At 41.8% G+C, this 24681-nt stretch overlaps 1 long non-coding RNA gene across 1 annotated transcript in view; it reads left to right on the plus strand.

Moving 5' to 3' along the window:
* LOC143778157 (uncharacterized) overlaps positions 1-24355 on the plus strand; it is a 50952-nt gene extending 26597 nt beyond the window's left edge. Inside the window, exons 2-4 of the long non-coding RNA XR_013216484.1 lie at positions 4689-4774; positions 12968-13024; positions 23505-24355. This is a non-coding gene — a long non-coding RNA (uncharacterized LOC143778157). The remainder of the gene's footprint in view (positions 1-4688; positions 4775-12967; positions 13025-23504) is intronic.
* Positions 24356-24681: the final 326 nt, after the last annotated feature.

A 24681-nucleotide genomic window follows, 5' to 3' on the forward strand; every position in this document is an offset into this window, starting at 1 on the left:
GGTTATGGCTAGGGTTGGGGCTAGGGTTGGGGCTACAGTTAGGGTTGGGGCTAAAGATAGGGTTAGGGTTTGGATTACATTTACGGTTGGGAATAGGGTTGGGTGTGTCTGGGTTAGAGGAGTGGTTAGGGTTACTGTTGGGATTAGGGTAAGGGGTGTGTTTGGATTAGGGTTTCAGTTATAATTGGGGGGTTTCCACTGTTTAGGCACATCAGGGGCTCTCCAAACGGGACATGGCATCCGATCTGAATTCCAGCCAATTCTGCGTTGAAAAAGGAAAACAGTGCTCCTTCCCTTCAGAGCTCTCCCGTGTGCCCAAACAGGGGTTTACCCCAACATATGGGGTATCAGCGTACTCAGGACAAATTGGACATCATCTGTTGGGGTCCAATTTCTCCTGCTACCCTTGGGAAAATACAAAACTGGGGGCCAAAAAATAAGTTTTGTGGGAAAAAAAAGATTTTTTTATTTTCACGGCTCTGTGTTGTAAACTGTAGTGAGACACTTGGGGGTTCAAAGTTCTCACAACACATCTAGATAAGTTCCTTGGGGGGTCTAGTTTCCGATATGGGGTCACTTGTGGGGGGTTTGTACTGTTTGGGTACATCAGGGGCTCTGCAAATGCAACGTGATGCCTGCAGACCAATTCATTTAAGTCTGCATTCCAAATGGCGCTCCTTCCCTTCCGAGCTCTGTCATGCGCCCAAACAGTGGTTCCCCCCCACATATGGGGTATCAGCGTACTCAGGACAAATTGGACAACAACTTTTGGGGTCCAATTTATCCTGATACCCTTGTGAAAATACAAAACTGGGGGTTAAAAAATCATTTTTGTGAAAAAAAAAGAATTTTTATTTTCACGGCTCTGCGTTATAAACTGTAGTGAAACACTTGGGGGTTCAAAGTTCTCACAACACATCTAGATAAGTTCCTTGGGGGGTCTAGTTTCCAATATGGGGTCACTTGTGGGGGTTTGTACTGTTTGGGTACATCAGGGGCTCTGCAAATGCAACGTGACGCCTGCAGACCAATCCATTTAAGTCTGCATTCCAAATGGCGCTCCTTCCCTTCCGAGCTCTGTCATGCGCCCAAACAGTGGTTCCCCCCACATATGGGGTATCAGCGTACTCAGGACAAATGGGACAACAACTTTTGGGGTCCAATTTATCCTGATACCCTTGTGAAAATACAAAACTGGGGGCTAAAAAATAATTTTTGTGAAAAAAAAAAGAATTTTTATTTTCACGGCTCTGCGTTATAATTTGTAGTGAAACACTTGGGGGTTCAAAGTTCTCACAACACATCTAGATAAGTTCCTTGGGGGGTCTAGTTTCCAATATGGGGTCACTTGTGGGGGGTTTGTACTGTTTGGGTACATCAGGGGCTCTGCAAATGCAACGTGACGCCTGCAGACCAATCCATTTAAGTCTGCATTCCAAATGGCGCTCCTTCCCTTCCGAGCTCTGTCATGCGCCCAAACAGTGGTTCCCCCCCACATATGGGGTATCAGCGTACTCAGGACAAATTGGACAACAACTTTTGGGGTCCAATATATCCTGATACCCTTGTGAAAATACAAAACTGGGGGCTAAAAAATCATTTTTGTGAAAAAAAAGGAATTTTTATTTTCACGGCTCTGCGTTATAAACTGTAGTGAAACACTTGGGGGTTCAAAGCTCTCAAAACACATCTAGATAAGTTCCTTAGGGGGTCTACTTTCCAAAATGGTGTCACTTGTGGGGTTTTTTAATGTTTAGGCACATCAGGGGCTCTCCAAACGCAACATGGCATCCCATCTTAATTCCAGTCAATTTTGCATTGAAAAGTAAAATAGCGCTCCTTCCCTTCCGAGCTCTGCTATGCGCCCAAACAGTGGTTTACCCCCACATATGGGGTATCGTCGTACTCAGGACAAATTGCACAACAACTTTTGTGGTCTAATTTCTTCTCTTACCCTTGGGGAAATAAAAAAATGGGGGCGAAAAGATCATTTTTGTGAAAAATATGATTTTTTATTTTTACGGCTCTGCATTATAAACTTCTGTGAAGCACTTGTTGGGTCAAAGTGCTCAACACACATCTAGATAAGTTCCTTAAGGGGTCTACTTTCCAAAATGGTGTCACTTGTGGGGGGTTTCAATGTTTAGGCACATCAGGGGCTCTCCAAATGCAACATGGCGTCCCATCTCAATTCCAGTCAATTTTGCATTGAAAAGTCAAATGGCGCTCCTTCCCTTCCAAGCTCTGCCCTGCGCCCAAACAATGGTTTACACCCACATATGGGGTATCAGCGTACTCAGGACAAATTGCACAACAATTTTAGAGGTCCAATTTCTTCTCTTACCCTTGGGAAAATAAAAAATTGGGGGCGAAAAGATCATTTTTGTGAAAAAATATGATTTTTTATTTTTACGGCTCTGCATTATAAACTTCTGTGAAGCACTTGTTAGGTCAAAGTGCTCACCACACATCTAGATAAGATCCTTAGGGGGTCTACTTTCCAAAATGGTGTCACTTGTGGGGGGTTTCAATGTTTAGGCACATCAGGGGCTCTCCAAATGCAACATGGCGTCCCATCTCAATTCCAGTCAATTTTGCATTGAAAAGTCAAATGGCGCTCCTTTCCTTCCGAGCTCTGCCATGCGCCCAAACAGTGGTTTACCCCCACATATGGGGTATCAGCGTACTCAGGACAAATTGTACAACAAATTTTGGGGTCTATTTTCTCCTGTTACCCTTGGTAAAATAAAACAAATTGGAGCTGAAATAAATTTTGTGTGAAAAAAAGTTAAATGTTCATTTTTATTTAAACATTCCAAAAATTCCTATGAAACACCTGAAGGGTTAATAATCTTCTTGAAAGTGGTTTTGAGTACCTTGAGGGGTGCAGTTTTTAGAATGGTGTCACACTTGGGTATTTTCTATCATATAGACCCCTCAAAATGACTTCAAATGAGATGTGGTCCCTAAAAAAAAATGGTGTTGTAAAAATGAGAAATTGCTGGTCAACTTTTAACCCTTATAACTCCGTCACAAAAAAAAAATTTTGGTTCCAAAATTGTGCTGGTGTAAAGTAGACATGTGGGAAATGTTACTTATTAAGTATTTTGCGTGACATATGTCTGTGATTTAAGGGCATAAAAATTCAAAGTTGGAAAATTGCGAAATTTTCAAAATTTTCGCCAAATATTCGTTTTTTTCACAAATAAACGCAAGCTATATCGAAGAAATTTTACCACTATCATGAAGTACAATATGTCACGAGAAAACAATGTCAGAATCGCCAAGATCCGTTGAAGCGTTCCAGAGTTATAACCTCATAAAGAGACAGTAGTCAGAATTACAAAAATTGGCCCGGTCATTAACGTGCAAACCACCCTTGGGGGTGAAGGGGTTAATTTTGCGGATATTTTGCGCTTTTCCCGCTATTCTACGCATTGGGAAAAAAGCCCAAAAAACGCGCAAAAAACTCATAAAAAATGCAAAAAAAAAAAGCATGCGGATTTCTGGTAGAAATGTCCGGTTTTTGTCAGGAAATTTCTGCAAGAAATCCTGAACATGTGCACATACCCTTACACCCATGAAATGAGGACTGGTGGCAACTACGCAAAATGATAGTTATTGCAACCACTTGGGTAAAGATTTTATATTCATGTTGGTGTCTTATAGTAGCTGAAATGTGATATTTTCACAAAAAAAAAAAGAAATCTGGAAAAAGGGGGAAACCTCCTCCAGTTCTGAGACTCAATCTAAAGCCATTGAGCAGCCATACCTCCTGTATCATTACAGGGTAACGAGTGTGGAGAAAATAAGTAAGCACAGAGCGGCATGTTGTGCCGGGTGCTCTCCATTGTGTATCATCTCAGTCCCTTCAATAGACTTATCGCTTTCTAATGAGCTCTGGTCCCCGTATTATCTCGTATATAATTTGTAAACACACACAGGCGCCCATAAACTATATGGAGTGCTCCCGCAACAATGCAAACATTTTCTGTTTATCACCAAACATTTCATTTATCCCATTACACGCTGAAAGAATTATTATCTCTCCAGTTGCAGCAAAATAAAAAAATGCGCAAAAAACACGGCCTTTTCTCTCTCCTTTCTCCTCTAATGGAATTCTGTTTTGGAAATGTATTTTGGTATTATAAGGTTCCACTTTCTAGTGAGTACGGTTCAATCAGTGATCTAAAAGGCACTTAAATGCTTTGAACAAGACACATAAAAAGCTTTTTTATTGCAAGCGCTTTGCTGTATGTACCAATTTTGACATTGATCTCATTCCATGTCGGGGTATTTTGGAAGCAGCCCATAGCATATAAAATCGCATGGTGGCTTTTGATCTCCAGCTGGTGATTAAACCACATGATGGAAGTTAGAAATATTCTTGTGCCCATTAGCATACCCCTAAAACAGTTCTGTGATAAATGCAGCAGTGGCTTCCTTTTTTTCCCCCTAATAGGAAACATTTACATAGAGGAGATCACAAAGTTACACCTGTTTATTTACATTACTGAGTAATGGAGCGCGGTGGATGGAGGTGAATTCATTAATATAGCTGGGCTTCCCATAAACGAGGCGCTGCAGAGAATCCGACTTCTCTCTCTGCGGTTATGTAAAACTTTACATATATAACGTGCTCCCACAGGAAAAGTTTATATGTACTTTTGTGTTTCACTTTCTCACAGTGTCTCTGCTGGCTGTCAGTGAATAGGATCAGTCTTGCTTACATCTAGAAGCTGAACTCATCCACTAGGCACCAATGCTGTTCAAGGTCAGGTAACCACACATATGCTTGGCTCTCTTTTTAGGAGATTTGGAAAGAATTTTGGAGACATTTTTTTTTTAACTTAAAGAGGTTGTCCAGGACTATTATATACATATTTCTTTTACTAAGGGCTTAAAAGCTAACAGGCAGGTAGTTACTAACAGAGTCCTGTTTTCAACAACTGCTCCTGCCGGCGATTCCCCTGCACCACGGTAAGGCTAGGTTCAGATTGCGTTAGTGCAATCCGTTTAGCGCGAGCGCTAGCGGATTGCGCTAACGCAATGTCTTTTTCGGGGCCGCGTTCAGGGGTCGCGTTAACGTCCCCGCTCTCGCAGATCCCTGATCTGCGAGAGCGGGGAACGGACCTCTGGCACGCCGCGGACGCTGCAAGCAGCGTCCGAGGCGCGCTACGAAAGACCGGCACATCGCTAGCGCGTGCCGAAAATGACACGCGCTAGCAATGCGCTCTAACATTGCCGGCAATGGGAGCGCTAACGGACGCGGTGCACGGCGTTAATTTCGCCGTGCAACGCTGTCCGTTAGCGCTATCCCATTAACGCAATGGGAACCTAGCCTAACACTTCTTACGGGTTGGTCTGCCAACGGAGCGTGACTGCCAACGTGTTGCTGATTGACAACCGACTCCCCACAGCTATGCAGCGGGGAGCTGGCTGACAATCAGCATGACATCGGCCGTCACACCCCGTCAGCAGAACTTAGCGGATAAGAAACCACTGTTCTGTCGACGTGACATCAGTGGAAGCTGCTAAATCACCGAAAAAGTGTTAATATCTCAAGAACGGCTGCAAACTTCAACAAGCAGTAATTGAATTAGAAGATAAAAATAGTAAACACTGGCGCTGCACTTCTCGGGCGATAAGAAAACAGGGGAGAGGGAAAAAGGGTAGGGAGATATGGCTGCTGGTGAGGTGGCAGGGTCTGTGCTATACCCTGTCTAAAATAAATGTAATAAAATTTTTCAATAATACACCTGCGTTCTAGTTGAGAGTGCCACGCCAATCATCAAGTGCCTTGGATATTCACCGACCTCCGTAACTATCTTCATCTTCACAACTAGTAAGTGTATATGTACCAACAGGCACTCTAACACTGCCAGCTTCCGCTCAAATCAGTATTATATGTGTGATGGGCACAGTCTGTCTATTGAATCTACTATATTAACGCACACGCAGGTGTGTTATTGTTACACTTGTTGGGCATAGCCTTCTCACTGTACCTTTTGACATCAACTAGAGCGCAGGTGTATTATTGAAAAATTTTATTATAGTAATTGAATTAACTGAATTAAAAGCAATAAGTGCCTTTTTATGAGCTCTATCCAACAATATCCATCTATGAAGATGGGAATAGCTCTTTTAAGGCAAATACACAGGACACCTTATAAATGAATGGTAAATTTTTGTCCCACCATTGGAACTTGCATTCACATTGTCTGGAAATTCTGATTGCCTTATCAGTGAAAGCAGCTCATGATGGGGACACCGTTCTCCATGTAGATGTCTGCATTGTCAGTACATTTACGACGTGTTTGTACCAAGTGTGAAAGTTATTGGGGTCCCACTGATCCCGAGAATTGGAATGCTACAGGGTCCTGTCTGAAATTGGCTACGGTGTAGCAAATCGTTTTTACTTTGTCCAAGTTCATACATTCGTGAAGGTCCCAGGTAGGAGCCCAGTCTGAAACTTCACTTGCCAATATGAGGATATACACATCAGCTATAGGTTTTGCATTCAGAGAGGAGGACTATTTTGTGTCATTAGCAGGGTTTTTCCTTTTAAAGAAGATAATTAAATCAGTCTTCAGCCCCAGTGTCTTGAGATCAGAGCTCAGGGACTGAATTTTAATGCACTATACATTAGGAAATGGAGGGTCTAGATGAGCTCTTGTCACTTGAGCCATATTTCATGCAATGGCACTAAACCCATTTAATGGAATCCACAACTGTCATTTGAGACACCTTTTTGATGTCTCACATTATATCTTGACTGATGTTTAAATCTAAAACATAAAGGATTCATACGTCTCTGAAATGTAAATAAGAAGTAATAGTAGAGCATGAAAATGTAAAGAAAGGTGTTGAATGTCTCCTACTTATGTTATGCTGTATTTTTCGTTAGCGTGTTTGTCATGAATGGTTGATGGACATTACAGATGACCCCCTTCCTCCCAGAGAAAGCCAGAACACTGCTCCCATTTTGGAGGACTCAGCACAAACATAATAGCTTAAAGAGGAGCTGTGAAAAATAGCAGTTTTTGCTCTTATTTTATTCCCACTGCTCCCCTGACTATTCATTTTTTTTAATTATTTTGTTTTAAAACCACCATACGGTCCCAGAGATATGGGCCTTTTTATTTAGTGTGTTTCCTAGGGGGAGTGGCTCATAGGGCAATTATGCAGAGCAGCCCCAAGACACGCCCCAGAGAATCCTGTGAGCCACTCCTCTTTATGTTAACCATAAAAGTATCTCTGGAATCATGGCGGATTTAAAAAAAAGCACAACAAAACAATACTCAGAAGTGGCAAGAATTAAACAATAGCAAAACAAAAGCTAGGTGGCAAAGTTTTGGATGTATGTCCACTCCAAAAAAAAGGCTGAAAAACGCTTGAAAGACTAATGCTATTTCTTTCTATTGTAAAACTGCTTTGATGTTCACATTTTCAGTCTTTTGCGCTGTTTTACCACTTTGGATTTTGAAAAAGTCTTGGTCTGAAAAAAAAGGATGTGCATGTCAGTTCTTTGAGGAGGCTCCTAATGGAAAATGCTCTGAATTAGGCACTGTCCAATTAAAAGTCTGCACACAAAAAACCGCTTCCCCCCAAAAAACCTCCCAAACATATGTGCACACAACCAGGGATTGAAGCTTGATCAGGCCAATTTGCATATTCCAGGTGCCTTCTGGGAAAAGCGAAGAGTCTCCTTCAGCGAGAAGATCGTTGGGTACAGCTGGGACCAGCTGCTTGGAAAGCATCGCCAAACCAGGGATTGAAACTTGAGAAGGTCAATTTGCATATTCCAGGTGCCTTCTGGGAAAAGCGAAGAGTCTCCCTCAGCAAGAAGATCGTTGGGTACAGCCGGGACCAGCTGCTTAGAAAGCATCGCCAAACCATGCGCCGTAATTTTTGCTTATAGGACACTATGGCAAGAAAGCTTGGCTGATTGAGTAGATTACACAAGAAGGAAAAAACACAGCAGGTCATACAAGAAGGAAGACACACAGCAAGTCAGCAGGATTTAGGAGCAAAATGGCAGATGTGACAACCTACATGGTAAGCTGCAACATGTGCTACATGTTCACAGATCGACCAGAAGAAGAATCAAACTTCACCTGCCAGAAGTATAGACTACTGGCCCTTTTAGAAGAAAAGGTGCGGGGTCTGGAAGAAAGAATTGCAACTTTGAAACTCATCAAAGAAAATGAAGACTTCCTAGACAGAACAGAAGCATCTCTACTGGTCACAGAAGGTGAAGAAAGTGTCAGAAAACCTCCAAAAGCAGACGAGTGGAAGCATGTGACCAAAATAAGCAAGAAGACCATGTCGACATCACCAACCACACAACTGAGAAACCGATACCAAGGCCTTGTGGAGGATGAAGATGGCACACCTAAGGATGAGGCACTACCAGAAATCACAGAAGAAAAGGGCACACAGCAACACCCAGAAGTGACAACAAAAAGTACAGCCAAGAAGCGAAGAAGAGTGGTAGTGGTGGGAGACTCACTACTGAGAGGCACAGAAGCAGCCATCTGCAGACCGGACATATACCACAAAAGAAGTATGCTGCCTCCCAGTGCGAAGATCAAGGATGTGACCGATAGGATACCAAAGCTCATCACTTCCAAGGACGTCCACCTATTTCTTCTGATACATGTTGGCACCAATGACACGGCAAGGAAGGACCTAAAGAAAATATGCAAGGACTTTGAAGAGTTGGAGAAGAAAGTAAAGGAACTGGATGCACAGGTAGTTTTTTCTTCTATCCTTCCATTAGACGGGCATGGCACCAGGAGATAGAACAGGATCCTTGATGTGAACAACTTGCTAAGACGATGGTGCACACAACAAGGATTCGGATTCCTGGACCACGGTGTGAATTACCTGTATGACGGACTCCTCACCAGAGACGGACTACACCTCAACAAGTCTGGGAAACACACATTCGCCAGAAGACTCGCTTCACTCATCAGGAGGGCATTAAACTAGAAGGGACGGGACGAAAAATGTTGGACACGAACATGAAGCCAGAAAATATACTGATCAAGGATATGAGGTGCGGCAAAAGAGACCCATGACAACATATTCCCAAGGGATGTAAGAAAATTTCTAAAACAATCCACAGGGAGGAGATTGGAACAAAACAAAATTCTCTAAACTGCATGCTCGCAAAAGCCTGACAAACAAGATGGAAGAACTAGAAGCAGAAATATCTACAGGCAATTATGACATAGTGGGAATAACCGAGACATGGTTAAATGAAAGCTATGACTGGGCAGTTAACTTACAGGATTACAGTCTGTTTATAAAGGATCATGAAAATCAGAAAGGAGGAGGGGTTTGTCTTTATGTAAAGTCTTGTCTAAAGTCCACCTTAAGGGAGGATATTAGCGAAGGGAATGAGGATGTCGAGTCCATATGGGTCGAAATACATGGAGGGAAAAATAGTAACAAAATTGTCATTGGGGTCTGTTACAAACCCCCAAATATAACAAAAATCATGGAAAGTCTACTGCTAAGGCAGATAGATGAAGCTGCAACCCATAATGAGGTCCTTGTTATGGGGGACTTTAACTACCCTGATATTAACTGGGAAACAGAGACAATTGGTGCAGAATCCAACCAGAGGAGCAGCACTTTTAGGCCATGTGCACACGTTCAGTATTTTTCGCGTTTTTTCGCTATAAAAATGTGATAAAAACGCGAAAAAAACGCTTACATATGCCTGCCATTATTTTCAGTGTATTCTGCATTTCTTGTGCAAATGTTGCATTTTTTCCGTGAAAAAATCGCATCGCGGAAAAAAAGCAACATGTTCATTAAATTTGCGGAATTGCGGGGATTCCGCACACCTAGGAATACATTGATCTGCTTACTTTCCTCATGTGGCTATGCCCACCATGCGGGAAGTAAGCAGATCATGTGCGGTTGGTACCCAGGGTGGAGGAGAGGAGACTCTCCTCCACGGACTGGGCACCATATAATTGGTAAAAAAAAAAAGAATTAAAATAAAAAATAGTCATATACTCACCTTTGATGGCCCCCGGAGTCTTCCCGCCTCTCAGCGGTGTATGCTGCCGCTTCCGTTCCTATAGATGGTGTGTGTGAAGGACCTGCGATGACGTCACGGTCACATGACCGCGATGACGTCGCATCGAAGGTCCTGCACACACACACCATCTATAGGAACGGAAGCCGCTGAGGAGATCGGCTGTCTGCAGGTGAGTATAACCATTTTATTTTATTTTTTTTTTATTTTTAAACATTCTATCTTTTACTATTGATGCTGCATAGGCTGCATCTATAGTAAAAAGTTGGTCACACTTGTCAAACACTATGTTTGACAAGTGTGACCAACCTGTCAATCAGTTTTCCAAGCGATGCTACAGATCGCTTGGAAAACTTTAGCATTCTGCAAGCTAATTACGCTTGCAAAATGCTAAAAAAAACGCGAAAAAAACGGGGAAAAAACGCAAAAAAAAAATGCGGATTTCATGCAGAAAATTTCCGGTTTTCTTCAGGAAATTTCTGCAAGAAATCCTGACGTATGCACATACCCTTTGACCTAATACTATCTAATAGACTGGACAGAATAACAAATCTCCAGGTCGTCGGGCATCTAGGAAATAGTGACCACAATATTGTACAACTGGCACCATTGAGGCCATGTGCACACGTTCAGGATTTTTAGCGTTTTTTTCGCTATAAAAACGTGATAAAAACGCGAAAAAACCGCTAACATATGCCTCCTATTATTTACAGTGTATTCCGCATTTTTTGTGCAAATGTTGCGATTTTTTTCCGCGAAAAAATCGCATCGCGGAAAAAAAAGCAACATGTTCATTAAAAATGCGGAATTGCGGGGATTCCGCACACCTAGGAGTCCATTGATCTGCTTACTTCCCGCACGGGGCTGTGCACACCATGTGGGAAGTAAGCAGATCATGTGCGGTTGGTACCCAGGGTGGAGGAGAGGAGACTCTCCTCCACGCCCTGGGCACCATAAAATTGGTCAAAAATAAAAGAATTAAAATAAAAAATAGTCCTATACTCACCTTCGATGTCCCCCGCAGTGTTTCCGCCTCACCGCTGCATGCTGCCGCTTCGGTTCCTATAGCTGGTGTGCGGTGAAGGACCTGTGATGATGTCACTGTCTTGTGATTGGTCGTGAGCGGTCATGTGACCGCTCACGTGACCGCTCACATGACCGCGACGTCATGGAAGGTCCTGCGCGCACACACCAGCTATAGGAAGAGGAACGGACGCCGCTGAGATCGTCTGGGTGAGTATAAGCATTTTTTTAATTATTTTTAAACATTCTATCTTTTACTATAGATGCTGCATAAGCAGCATCTATAGTAAAAAGTTGGTCACACTTGTCAAACAGTATGTTTGACAAGTGTGACCAACCTGTCAGTCAGTTTTCCAAGCGATGCTACAGATCGCTTGGAAAACTTTAGCATTCTGCAAGCTAATTACGCTTGCAGAATGCTAAAAAAAGCGCGAAAAAAACGCAAAAAAAAAAATGCGGATTTCTTGCAGAAAATTTCCGGTTTTCTTCACGAAATTTCTGCAAGAAATCCGGACGTGTGCACATACCCTGAACCTCTAAAAAACTATAGGGAGAAAAATACTTTATCTAAAAAACTAATTAAAGCTGCCAAAAAGGAAACAGAGAAGCACATTGCTTAGGAGAGTAAAACTAATCCCAAACTGTTCTTCAACTATATCAATAGTAAAAGAATCAAAAGTGAAAGTGTAGACTTTTTAAAAAATTGTGAGGAAAGAATGGTTGTAGATGATGTTGGAAAAGCTAATATATTAAACACCTTCTTCTCCACGGTATTCACAGTGGAAAATGAAATGCTAGGTGAAATGCCGAGAGACAAAGAAAGCCCTATATTAAGAGTCACCAATCTAACCCAAGAAGAGGTGCGAAACCGGCTAAATAAGATTAAAATAGATAAATCTCTGGGTCCGGATGGCATACACCCACGAGTACTAAGAGAACTAAAGGTACCTTCACACTAAGCGACGCTGCAGCGATACAGACAACGATGCCGATCGCTGCAGCGTCGCTGTTTGGTCGCTGGAGAGCTGTCACACAGACGGCTCTCCAGCGACCAACGATGCCGAGGTCCCCGGGTAACCAGGGTAAACATCGGGTTGCTAAGCGCAGGGCCGCTCTTAGTAACCCGATGTTCACCCTGGTTACCAGTGTAAAATGTAAAAAAACAAACAGTACATACTCACCTTCCCGTCCCCCGGCGTCCGCTTCCTGCACTGACTGTGAGTGCCGGCCCTAACAGCAGAGCGGTGACGTCACCGCTGTGCTGTGCTCTCACTTTACGGCCGCGCTCAGTCAGTGCAGGAAGCGGACGCCGGGGGACGCGAAGGTGAGTACATGTACTGTTTGTTTTTTTACATTTTACACTGGTAACCAGGGTAAACATCGAGTTACTAAGCGCGGCCCTGCGCTTAGTAACCCGATATTTACCCTGGTTACCATTGTAAAACATTGCTGGTATCGTTGCTTTTGCTGTCAAACACAACGATACACGGCGATCTGACGACCAAATAAAGTTCTGAACTTTAACCAATGACCAGCGATATCACAGCAGGATCCAGATCGCTGCTGCGTGTCAAACACAACGATATCGCTATTCAGGACGCTGCAACGTCACGGATCGCTAGCGATATCGTTTAGTGTGAAGGTACCTTAAGTAATGTAATAGACAAGCTATTATTTCTTATATTTAGGGACTTAATAGCGCTGGGGTCTGTTCCACAGGACTGGTGCATAGCAAATGTGGTACCAATATTCAAAAAGGGCTCTAAAAGTGAACCTGGAAATTATAGGCCAGTAAGTCTAACCTCTATTGTTGGTAAAATATTTGAAGGGTTTCTGAGGGATGTCATTCTGGATTATCTCAATGAGAATAACTGTTTAACTCCATTTCAGCATGGGTTTATGAGGAATCGCTCCTGTCAAACCAATCTAATCAGCTTTTCTAAAGAGGTAAGCTATAGACTGGACCAAGGTGAGACATTGGACGTGGTATATCTCGATTTTTCCAAAGCGTTTGATACTGTGCCACACAAGAGATTGGTACACAAAATGAGCTTGCTGGGTCTGGGGGAAAATATGTGTAAATGGGTAAGTAACTGGCTTAGTGATAGAAAGCAGAGGGTGGTTATAAATGGTATAGTCTCTAACTGGGTTGCTGTGACTAGTGGGGTGCCGCAGGGGTCGGTGATGGGACCTGTTCTCTTCAACATATTCATTAACGATCTGGTAGAAGGTTTACACAGTAAAATATCAATATTTACAGATGCTTCAAAACTATGTAAAGCAATCAATAAAAAAGAAGATAGTATTCTGCTACAGATGGATCTGGATAAGTTGGAAACTTGGGCCGAAAGGTGGCAGATGAGGTTTAACAACGATAAATGTAAGGTTATACACATGGGAAGAAGGAATCAATATCACCATTACACACTGAACGGGAAACCACTGGGTAAATCTGACATGGAGAAGGACTTGGGGATCCTTGTTAATGATAAACTTACCTGGAGCAACTAGTGCAATGCAGCGGCTGCCAAGGCAAACAGGATCATGGGGTGCATTAACCCCTTTTTACCTTTGGACGTACTATTCCGTCCATGTGGGGTGGGCCCTACTTCCCATGGATTGAATAGTACGTCCAGCACGATCAGCCGCGCTCACGGGGGGAGCGCAGCTGATCGCGGCCGGGTGTATACTGACTATCGCAGCTGCAGCTGACATCCGGCATTATGTGCCAGGAGCGGTCAAGGACCGCTCCTGGCACATTAACCCCCGGAACACTGCGATCAAAGATGATCGCAGCATTCCGGCGGCACAGGGAAGTATCGCGCAAGGATGGGGCTCCCTGCGTGCTTCCCTGAGACCCTTGGAGCAACGCGATGTGATCGCGTTGCTCCGAGGGTCTCCTACCTCCTCCTCCCTGCAAGCCCGGATTCAAAAGGGCTGCGGGGGGCCTTCCGGGTCTTGCAGGGAGGTGGCTTCCAAGCACCTGCTCAGAGCAGGCGCCGGGAAGCCTCCCTGCACTGCCTGTCAGATCGCTGATCTGACACAATGCACTGCAAAGTGTCAGATCAGCGATCTGTCACTTTACTGTGATGTCCCCCCTGGGGAAATGTAAAAAAGTAAAACAAAAAAATCCTAAATAAAGAAAAAAAAAATTCTTCCAATAAATACATTTCTTTATCTAAATAAAAAAACCAAACAATAAAAGTACACATATTTAGTATTGCCACGTCCATAACGACCCGACCTATAAAACTGTCCCACTAGTTAACCCCTTAAGTGAACACCGTAAAAAAAATAATGAGGCAAAAAACGACGCTTTATTATCATACCGCCAAACAAAAAGTGGAATAACACGCGATCAAAAACACGGATATAAATAACCATGATACCGCTGAAAACGTCATCTTGTCCCACAAAAAACGAGCCACCATACAGCGTCATCAACGAAAAAATAAGTTATAGTCCTCAGAATAAAGCGATGCAAAAATAATTATTTTTTATATAAATAAGTTTTTATCGTATAAAAGCGCCAAAACATAAAAAAATATATAAATGAGATATCACTGTAATTGTACTGACCCGACGAATAAAACTGCTTTATCAATTTTACCAAACGCGGAACGGTATAAGCGCCCCCCCCAAAAGAAATTCATGAATAGCTGGTTTTTGTTCATTCTACCTCACAAAATCGGAATAAAAAGCGATCAAAAAAGTCACGTGCCCGAAAATGGTACCAATAAAAACGGCAACTCGTCCTGCAAAAAACAAGACCTCACATGACTCTGTGGACCAAAATATGGAAAAATTATAGCTCTGAAAATGTGGAGACGCAAAAACTATTTTTTTAAATAAAAAGCGTGTTTTAGTGTGTGATGGCTGCCAATAATAAAAATCCGCTAAAAAAACGCTATAAAAGTAAATCAAACTGCCCATCATCACCCCCTTGGTTAGGGAAAAATAATAAAATAAAAAAAAATGTATTTATTTCCATTTTCCCATTAGGGTTAAGGTTGGAGCTAAAGTTAGGGTTAGGGTTGGGGGGTTTCCACTGTTTAGACACATCAGGGGCTCTCCAAACGCGACATGGCGTCCGATCTCATTTCAAGCCAATTCTGCATTGTAAAAGTAAAACAGTGCTCCTTCCCTTCCGAGCTCTCCCGTGCGCCCAAACAGGGTTAACCTCAACATATGGGGTATCAGCGTACTCCGGAAAAATTGGACAACAACTTTTGGGGTCCAATTTCTTTTGTTACCCTTGGGAAAATACAAAACTGGGGGCTAAAAAATAATTTGTGTGGGAAAAAAGAAAGATTTTTTATTTTTACAGCTCTGCGTTATAAACTGTAGTGAAACACTTGGGGGTTCAAAGTTCTCACAACACATCTGGATAAGTTCCTTGGGGGTCTAGTTTCCAATATGGGGTCACTTGTGGGGGGTTTCTACTGTTTAGGTACATCAGGGGCTCTGCAAACGCAATGTGATGCTTGCAAACTATTCCATCTACGTCTGCATTCCAAACGGCGCTCCTTCCCTTCCAAGCTCTCCCATGCGCCCAAACAGTAGTTTTCTCCCACATATGGGGTATCAGCGTACTCAGGACAAATTGGACAACAACTTTTGGTGTCCAATTTCTCCTGTTACCCTTGGGAAAATACAAAACTGGGGGCTAAAAAAGAATTTTTGTGGAAAAAAAAAGAATTTTTATTTTCACGGCTCTGCGTTATAAACTGTAGTGAAACACTTGGGGGTTCAAATTGCTCACTACCATCTAGATAAGTTCCTTAGGGGGTCTACTTTCCAAAATGGTGTCACTTGTGGGGGTTTCAATGGTTAGGCACATCAGGGGCTCTCCAATTTGACATGGCGTCCCATCTGCTTCATGAACCAAAAATTCCACAAATGAGCATTTTATTAAGTGGCTTCCAATTGAAAACATAATTTTTGACCACCTTAAAAAAAACAGTGTGCACAAATCCTTAAATGTCACTGACAAGCAGACTTTAAGTGGTGTGATTCACATCAGAGTCTGTGGGGTGCCATCACAGCCAGATTTTTTGCAAACTTTATACTCTCTTGAAAAACATCCTGGGCTCCATAGGAGTTGGTACATTTCACTAATTAGATATGTACTATGGTTCTTCTGGTTCTCAATGTCTCTTATCCCATGTGCAAGGAACTGCAGTAGTTTAGGTATCTATGGTTAGGACCACTAGCAACTAGTTAACTAACCTTCACTTTATGAGTGGTCGTAACCATGGATACCTAAGCTACTGCAATGCCCTGCACATTGGGTAAGCAACACTGCATATCAGAAGAATTATAGCACGTTTCTAATTGGAGGTATTTGCTAATATTATTATTATTATTACACCTACTACATATTGGGAAAGGATCATGGAGATGGGAATACCCCTTTAAGGGACTAAAAAATATATACTATTTAAAAAAAAAGTTTTTAAAAACATGAAAGTAAAATAAAAAAAATGGAATCATCATCTCCCTTAGCCCTTTAGAAAAATAGAGAAATTTATAAAATGACTTAAGAGAAAAAAATAGAAACAAAATTGGTGTTTTTCAGTCACTGTACTTTCCCCACAAAATGCAATTAAAGGCGATCAACACTTTGTATGTAGCCAAAATGATAGCACTAATAATGACTGTACGCTACGAGAAAAAAATTGCTTTCACACAGCTCCATTGATGGAAAAATAACATGGTTACAAGTCTTAGAAAATTACCATAAATGTATATTTTTTACCACATTATGAACTTTTTTTTTACCATTAAAATAGTAAAAAAAATTACATATTTGGTTTCACCATAATCGCACTGATCTGAAGATTCGTATTACCTGGTCATTTTTACCGCATAATTAACGCCTTACAAACAAACAATGGAAGGATTGCATATTTTTTTTCTTTACTATTTAACCGCGCTTTATTTTTTTTTCCTCCTATTTTTTAGAGCATTTGCACTTTGGTCCTGTTTTATATGGTCATTAGGAGCGAGTGAGGCTATATCAAAAAGTCGTCAAAACTTTTATGACACACCTGGACATGTATAAGCGCTAGATGGGGGCAAAACGGCCATAGTCCACAAGCTCTCCTGCATACTGCATAGATGTCCCGAAGATTTGAGAAATAAAGGACTTTCTATTTTAACCCCTTCATGACCTTGGGATTTTCCGTTTTTCCGTGTTTGTTTTTCACTCCCCTCCTTCCCAGAGCCGTAACTTTTTTATTTTTCCGTCAATTTGCCCATGTGAGGGCTTATTTTTTGCGGGACGAGTTGTACTTTTGAACAACATCATTGGTTTTACCATGTCGTGTACTAGAAAACGGGAAAAAAATTCCAAGTGCGGTGAATTTGCAAAAAAAGTGCAATCCCACACTTGTTTTTTGTTTGGCTTTTTTGCTAGGTTCACTAAATGCTAAAACTGACCTGCCATTATGATTCTTCAGGTCAGTACGAGTTCATAGACACCTAACATGACTAGGTTATTTTTTATCTAAGTGGTGAAAAAAAATTCAAAACTTTGCTAAAAAGAAAAAAAAAATTGCGCCATTTTCCGATACTCGTAGCATCTCCATTTTTCAAGATCTGGGGTCGGTTGAGGGCTTATTTTTTGCGTGCCGAGCTGGTGTTTTTAATGATAGCATTTTGGTGCAGATACGTTCTTTTGATTGCTCGTTATTGCATTTTAATGCAATGTCACAACGATCAAAAACGTAATTCTGGCGTTTCGAATTTTCTTCTCGCTACGCCGTTTAGCAATCAGGTTAATGCTTTTTTTTTATTGATAGATCGGGCGATTCTGAACGCGGCAATACCAAATATGTGTAGGTTTGATTTTTTTTTTATTGATTTATTTTGATTGGGGCGAAAGGGGGGTGATTTAAACTTTTATTTATTTATTTATTTTTTTTGCACTTTTTTTTTTTACTTTTGCCATGCTTCAATAGCCTCCATAGGAGGCTAGAAGCTGGCACAACACGATCGGCTCTGCTACATAGCAGCGATCTGATGTTCGCTGCTATGTAGCAGAAAATCAGGTGTGCTGTGAGCGCCGACCACAGGGTGGCGCTCACAGCTGCCGGGGATCAGTAACCATAGAGGACTCAAGGACCTCTATGGTTACTATTCTGAAGGATCGCCGACCTCCGATCATGTGACGGGGGTCGGCGATGCGATCATTTCCGGCCACCCGGCCGGAAGCGGTAGTTAAATGCCGCTGTCTGCGTTTGACAGCGGCATTTAACTAGTTAATAGGCGCGGGCAGATCGCGATTCTGCCCGTGCCTATTACGGGCACATGTCAGCTGTTCAAAACAGCTGACATGTCCCGGCTTTGATGCGGGCTCACCGCCGGAGCCCTGCATCAAAGCGGGGCTTCTGACCTCGGACGTACTATCCCGTCCGAGGTCAGAAAGGGGTTAAAGGATTGGTGAGTGCTGTTCTTTGTCCTTCTTTAACCCCTTTACCCCCAAGGGTGGTTTGCACGTTAATGACCAGGCCAATTTTTACAATTCTGACCACTGTCCCTTTATGAGGTTATAACTCTGAAACACTTGCATGGATCCCGGTAATCCTGACATTGTTTTCTCGTCACATATTGTACTTCATGGTAGTGGTAAAATTTCTTTCATATGACTTGTGATTATTTGTAAAAAAAAAATTCCCACTTTGAATTTGCATGCCCTTAAATCACACGGATATGTCACACAAAATAATAAGTAACATTTCCTACATGTCTACCTTATATCAGCACAATTTTGGAGCCAAAATTTTTTTTGTTAGGGAGTTATAAGGGTTACAAGTTGATCAGCGATTTCTCATTTTTATAACACCATTTTTTTTTTAGGGACCAGATCACACTGGAAGTCACTTTGAGGGGTCTGTACGAAAGAAAATACCCAAAAGTGACACCATTCTAAAAACTGCACCCCTCAAGGTGCTCAAAACCACATTCAAGAAGTTTATTAACACCTCAGGTGCTTCACATGAATTTTTGGAATGTTTAAAAAAAAAAAATGAACATTTAACTTTTTTATACAAAAAATTTACTTCAGATCCAATCTGTTTTATTTTACCAAGGGTAACAGAAGAAATTGGACCCCAAAAGTTGTTGTGCAATTTGTCCTGAGTACACTGATACCCCATATGTGGGGGTAAACCACTGTTTGGGCGCATGGCAGGGCTCGGAAGGGAAAGAGCGCCGTTTGACTTTTCAACGCAGAATTGGCTGGAATTGAGATCAGATCCCATGTTGCGTTTGGAGACCCCTGATGTGCCTAAACAGTGGAAACCACCCACAAGTTACGCAATTTTGGAAACTAAACCCCAAGGAACTTATCTAGATGTGTTGTGAGAACTTTGAACCCCCAAGTGTTTCACTACAGTTTATAACGCAGAGCTGTGAAAATAAAAAATCTTTTTTTTCCACAAAAATGATTTTTTAGCCCCCAATTTTGTATTTTCCCATGGTAACAGGAGAAATTGGACCCCAAAAGTTGTTGTGCAATTTGTCTTGAGTACGCTGATACCCCATATATGGGGGAGAACCACCGTTTGGGCACATGGCAGATCTCGGAAGGGAAGGAGCGCCGTTTTGGAATGCTGACTTTGATGGAATGGTCTGCGGGCGTCACGATTAATTTGCAGAGCCCCTGATATACTTAAACAGTAGAAACCCCGAACAAGTGACCCCATATTGGAAACTAGATCCCCCAAGAAACTTATCTAGATGTGTTGTGAGAACTTTGAACTCCCAAGTGTTTCACTAAAGTTTATAAGGCAGAGCCGTGAAAATAAAAAAACATTTTTTTCCCACAAAAATGATTTTTTTAGCCCCCAATTTTTTATTTTCACAAGGATAACAGGAGAAATTCGACCACAAAAGGTGATGTCCAATTTGTCCTAAGTACGCTGATACCCCATATGTGGGGGTAAACCACTGTTTGGGCGCATGGCAGAGCTCGAAAAGGAAGGAGCAGTGTTTGACTTTTTCAACGCAGAATTGTCTGGAATTGAGATCGGACGCCTTGTCACGTTTGGAGAGCCCCTGATGTGCCTAAACAGTGGAAACCCCCCAATTCTAACTCCAACCCTAACCCCAACACACCTCTAACCCTAATCCCAACCCTAACCACACCCCTAACCTGAACACACCCCTAACCCCAACACACCTCTAACTCTAATCCCAACCCTAACCACACCCCTAACCCTGACACACCCATAACCCTAATCCCAACTCTAATCCTAATCCCAACCGTAAACATCATCCAAACCCTAACCCCAACTTTAACCCCAACCCTAACCCTAATTTAACCCTATCTTTAGCCCCAACCCTAACTTTAGCACCAACTTTAACTTTAGCCCCAACACTAACTTTAGCCCCAACCCTAACCCTATCTTTAGCCCTAACCCTAATGGGAAAATGGAAATAAATACATTTTTTTTATTTTATTATTTTTCCCTAACTAAGGGGGTGATAAAGGGGGGTTTAATTTACAATTTATAGCGGGTTTTTATGTTTGGCAGCTGTCACACACTAAAAGACGCTTTTTATTGCAAAAAATAGTTTTTACATCACCACATTTTGAGAGCTATAATGTTTCCATATTTTGGCCCACAGAGTCATGTGAGGTCTTGTTTTTTGCGGGACGAGTTGATGTTTTTATTGTTACTATTTTAGGGCACATGACATTTTTTGATCGCCTTTTATTCCGATTTTTGTGAGACAAATTGAACAAAAACCGCAATTCATGAATTTCTTTTGGGGGGGGCGTTTATATCGTTCCGCATGTGGTAAAATTGATAAAGCAGTTATATTCTTCGGGTCAGTATGATGACAGCGATACCTCATTTAGGCTAGTTTCACATTTGCGGTCAGGAGGGCTGCAGATGGCAGCGTACTTCCTCCCGTCTTCCTCCCTGAAGCCCCTCCTATGCTCCGACTACTTCTGTATGCGTCCTGCATTGCCCTGTGTACCTATCTTTAACATTGGGTACACAGGGACATGCATTGTATGCAGATGCTTCCGCATGCGGCGATTTAACGTGTGCGGCGACCGCATAGAAACGCAAAAGTTTACGTAGGCGGAGCTTCAAGGGTGAAGAAGGCAGGAAGTATGCTGCCATCCGCAGCCTTCCCAACCGCAAATGTGAAACCAGCCTTTTTTTTTTTTTTATCTTTTGGCGCTTTTATACAATAAAAACTATTTTATATAAAAAATAATTATTTTTGCATCGCTTTATTCTGAGAGCTATAACTTTTTTATTTTTCCGCTGATTGAGCTGTATGGGGGCTTGTTTTTTGCGAGACAAGATGACGTTTTCAGCGGTACCACGTTTATTTATATCCGTCTTTTTGATCGCGTGATATTTCACTTTTTTTTGGGCGGTATGATGATAAAGCGTTCTTTTTTTGCCTTGTTTTTTTTTTTTTTTAATGGTGTTCACTAAAGGGGTTAACTAGTGGGACAGTTTTATAGGTCGGGTTGTTACAGACGCGGCAATACTAAATATGTGTACTTTTATCGTTTAGATTTTTTTTTTATTCAAATATTCATTTAATGATAGAATAAATATTGATGTTTTTTATTATTATTTTTTAAAATATTTTTACAATTATTTAATTTTTTTTTAAATTCATTCTTACTTTTACACTGTGTCCCACTATGGGACAATCTTTTTGTGCAGGCTGATCACTTCTATAGCATGCAGATCTGCATGCTATAGAAGCTGTCAGCACTGCAATCCCTGCACACTGACCTTAGAGACTTCCTGACATGCACTGCTCATGACAGGAAGTCTCTCAGCTCTGGTAAGCCGGATTTCATCATAATGACACCGGGTTACCATGGGAGCGATCGGGACCCCGCGGAGAGCGATCAGGACCCCAAAGGCAAAGGGGCTGTCAGAGCCGACAGTCCCTATGCCTGCTCCTGGAATGCTGCCATCATGTTTGATCGCAGTATTTCGGGGGTTAAAGTGCCAGGAGTCAGCTGTGAGAATCAGAGAGCGCGGCTAATCACATTGGACGTACTATTCCTTCCAAGGGGATTAAGTCTCAGGTCACATGGATGGAATAGTACGTCCGATGGCAGAAAAGGGTTAGTAGACTGTTTTGCTGTACTTTTGAGCAATAGCACCACGATATTTCCAATTGTCACATAAGCTCGTAAAAAAAAGGGAAAACTTTAAACCCATGGTTGTTGTGTTGGTTGGTGCCCACAGTTCTTATTTTGCATATCTTTTATGACACATAAAATCCAAACACTAAAAAGCAAGTTTTGTAATACATGTCTTCATCACCAAGTTATTCTCCCCCCATTAATGACTGGGCTTCGTTATCGTTTTATCTTTTTATTTTTTATTTTTTTGTGCTTCTTGCTATTTTTCTGGTTAATGTAACTATTTTTTTTTATGCTGTCTTTATATCAGTATTCTTTTATTACATCAGAGCCAAAATATAAAATGAGAAAATGGTAATAAGCATCTGTTTTTCCACTATTTTCTTTCTTTTAACAGCAGAAAATGCCAGAAAAGCTTTCATTTAAGAGATGTATAATTTTGGATCTGCCGGGGAAATATATGGAAATTGTGCTGATTTTAGTCTTTTTTTGTTTTTACAATAATAATATTTTTTCTTTTTTTTCTATGCCCCTTTCACATTAAAAAACCCTCTGCATGGCATTTTAACTCCTTTCCACTTCAGGACACACTATTTTATCATAGATTGCATACGGCAGGAAGGAGCAGGCTGTATTCTCCAGCCGGCACCTGCCTCCAACAGCAGCGACCGGAGCTTGCTCAGATCTTTGCCGTTTCATTTTCTTAAATGCAGCTTTTACAGAGTTCCATTGATAGTAAATAAAAAAAAGGTTTTGGTCTTGGAAAATAGCAACATAAACCAAATTATTATTTATTTTTTTTTTTTTTTTTTTACAAACTCCAGTATTTTTTAAGCCACTAAAATATATTAAAAAGTCTATACAAGCATAGCAAAATACAATGATGGAATTGCAATTGTATCACTTTTTCACCACTCTTTGCTATCTGTATGATCACTTAAAGTTTAGTCAGGTTCAGTAAGGTAACGTTCACATTAGCGTTTTTGGGCGCAGCGTCGTCAGCGCAACGCAAAACGCATGTGAAAACGCATATAAAACGCTGCGTTTTTTTACGCATGCGTTCAACGCATGCGTCGAAAAACGCTGAGTTTTTTGAAAACACATGCGTTTTTTGACGCATACGTTGCCCAAGAATGATGACATTCAGGACACATTTGCAGAAAAAAAAAGCCACAATAAGTGTCTAGACACTAGATAAAGACCACCAATGGAAAGAGGAGGGTGGGTGTAATGGAATTTGTGTATATATACCCTGGCAGAGAAGAATTCCTCCCATTTTGCTTGTGTTTCCAGCATCAAGATGGAGCGTCCCATGGAGAGTATCTACATGAATATGGAGTTGGATTTTGCCTTGGCTAATGCTTATGCTATTGCCTATTACGAACAAAGGAAAAGAGAAAAACGGAGAAGGAGTCATCGGCGCTTTTGGCTACACCCTATAGTTGAAGTCCGGGAGAGCCGTGGAGCCTACCATTGCTTGTTTGGCGAGCTGAATGACAATCTTGAAAAATATTTCGAATTTACCAGGATGTCTCAAGACAGCTTCCGCTATCTGCTGCCTCTTGTGGAAGGAGCCATTACCAGGCAGGACACATAGCTCCGAAGATCAATTTCTGCAGAGGAACGGCTGCTCGTGACTCTACGGTACGTTATATTGCAATATAAACGCCTGTCATATGTTCAGCAATGTATTTTTTTTTTTTAATTCTGTTTTTATTTTTCAATGTACTTAATTAAATTTTTAAATTTATCTGTTTGGCAGTTTCCTGGCTACCGGAGAGACCTTAAGATCCCTGCATTTTCAGTTTAGGATTGGAGTCTCCACACTTTCTGGAATTGTTGCCGACACATGCCGTGCTTTGTGGGACAATCTCCGGGATGAATTTTTACCCCTCCCTACAACTGAATTATGGGAGGCCAACGCCCAAAAATTTGAACAACTTTGTTCTTTCTCGAACTGCATTGGAGCTGTGGATGGGAAGCACATTCGGATTACAAAGCCTGCAAGAACTGGATCTCAGTTCTTTAATTATAAAAAATTCTTTTACACCGTGCTCATGGCAATTGCAGGTGCGGACTGCAGGTTTATCGCCGTGGACGCCCTGTTTTTCAAATGTTGTCAATAAAACAATGTTTAAACTATTCCAATGTCCATTTTCCTAATACCTGGTCATGTACTCAGGTGATCACCTGTTCCCAAATACACTATGCCAAACCACCCCTCTTATGGTCACATAGCCGTGTGTTGTAGAGTTGAGCGAACATTATCGGCTCCCTCCTTGTTAAGCTATAACGCTTGCCGACTAGTTGCATATGGAACCCGGCTTCCTGGAACGCGCCGGCTGATCAGCTGTTTTCTGCCGCCGCAGCTGCATGTGCCGCAGCTGTGTGACAGGCACTACACATGCATGGCGATTCCAACAAATAGGCTTGTGTTGTGCATGTGTTGTGCCTGTCACACAGTCGCGGC

This window comes from Ranitomeya variabilis, chromosome 1, assembly GCF_051348905.1.
Source record: "Ranitomeya variabilis isolate aRanVar5 chromosome 1, aRanVar5.hap1, whole genome shotgun sequence".
NCBI lineage: Eukaryota > Metazoa > Chordata > Amphibia > Anura > Dendrobatidae > Ranitomeya > Ranitomeya variabilis.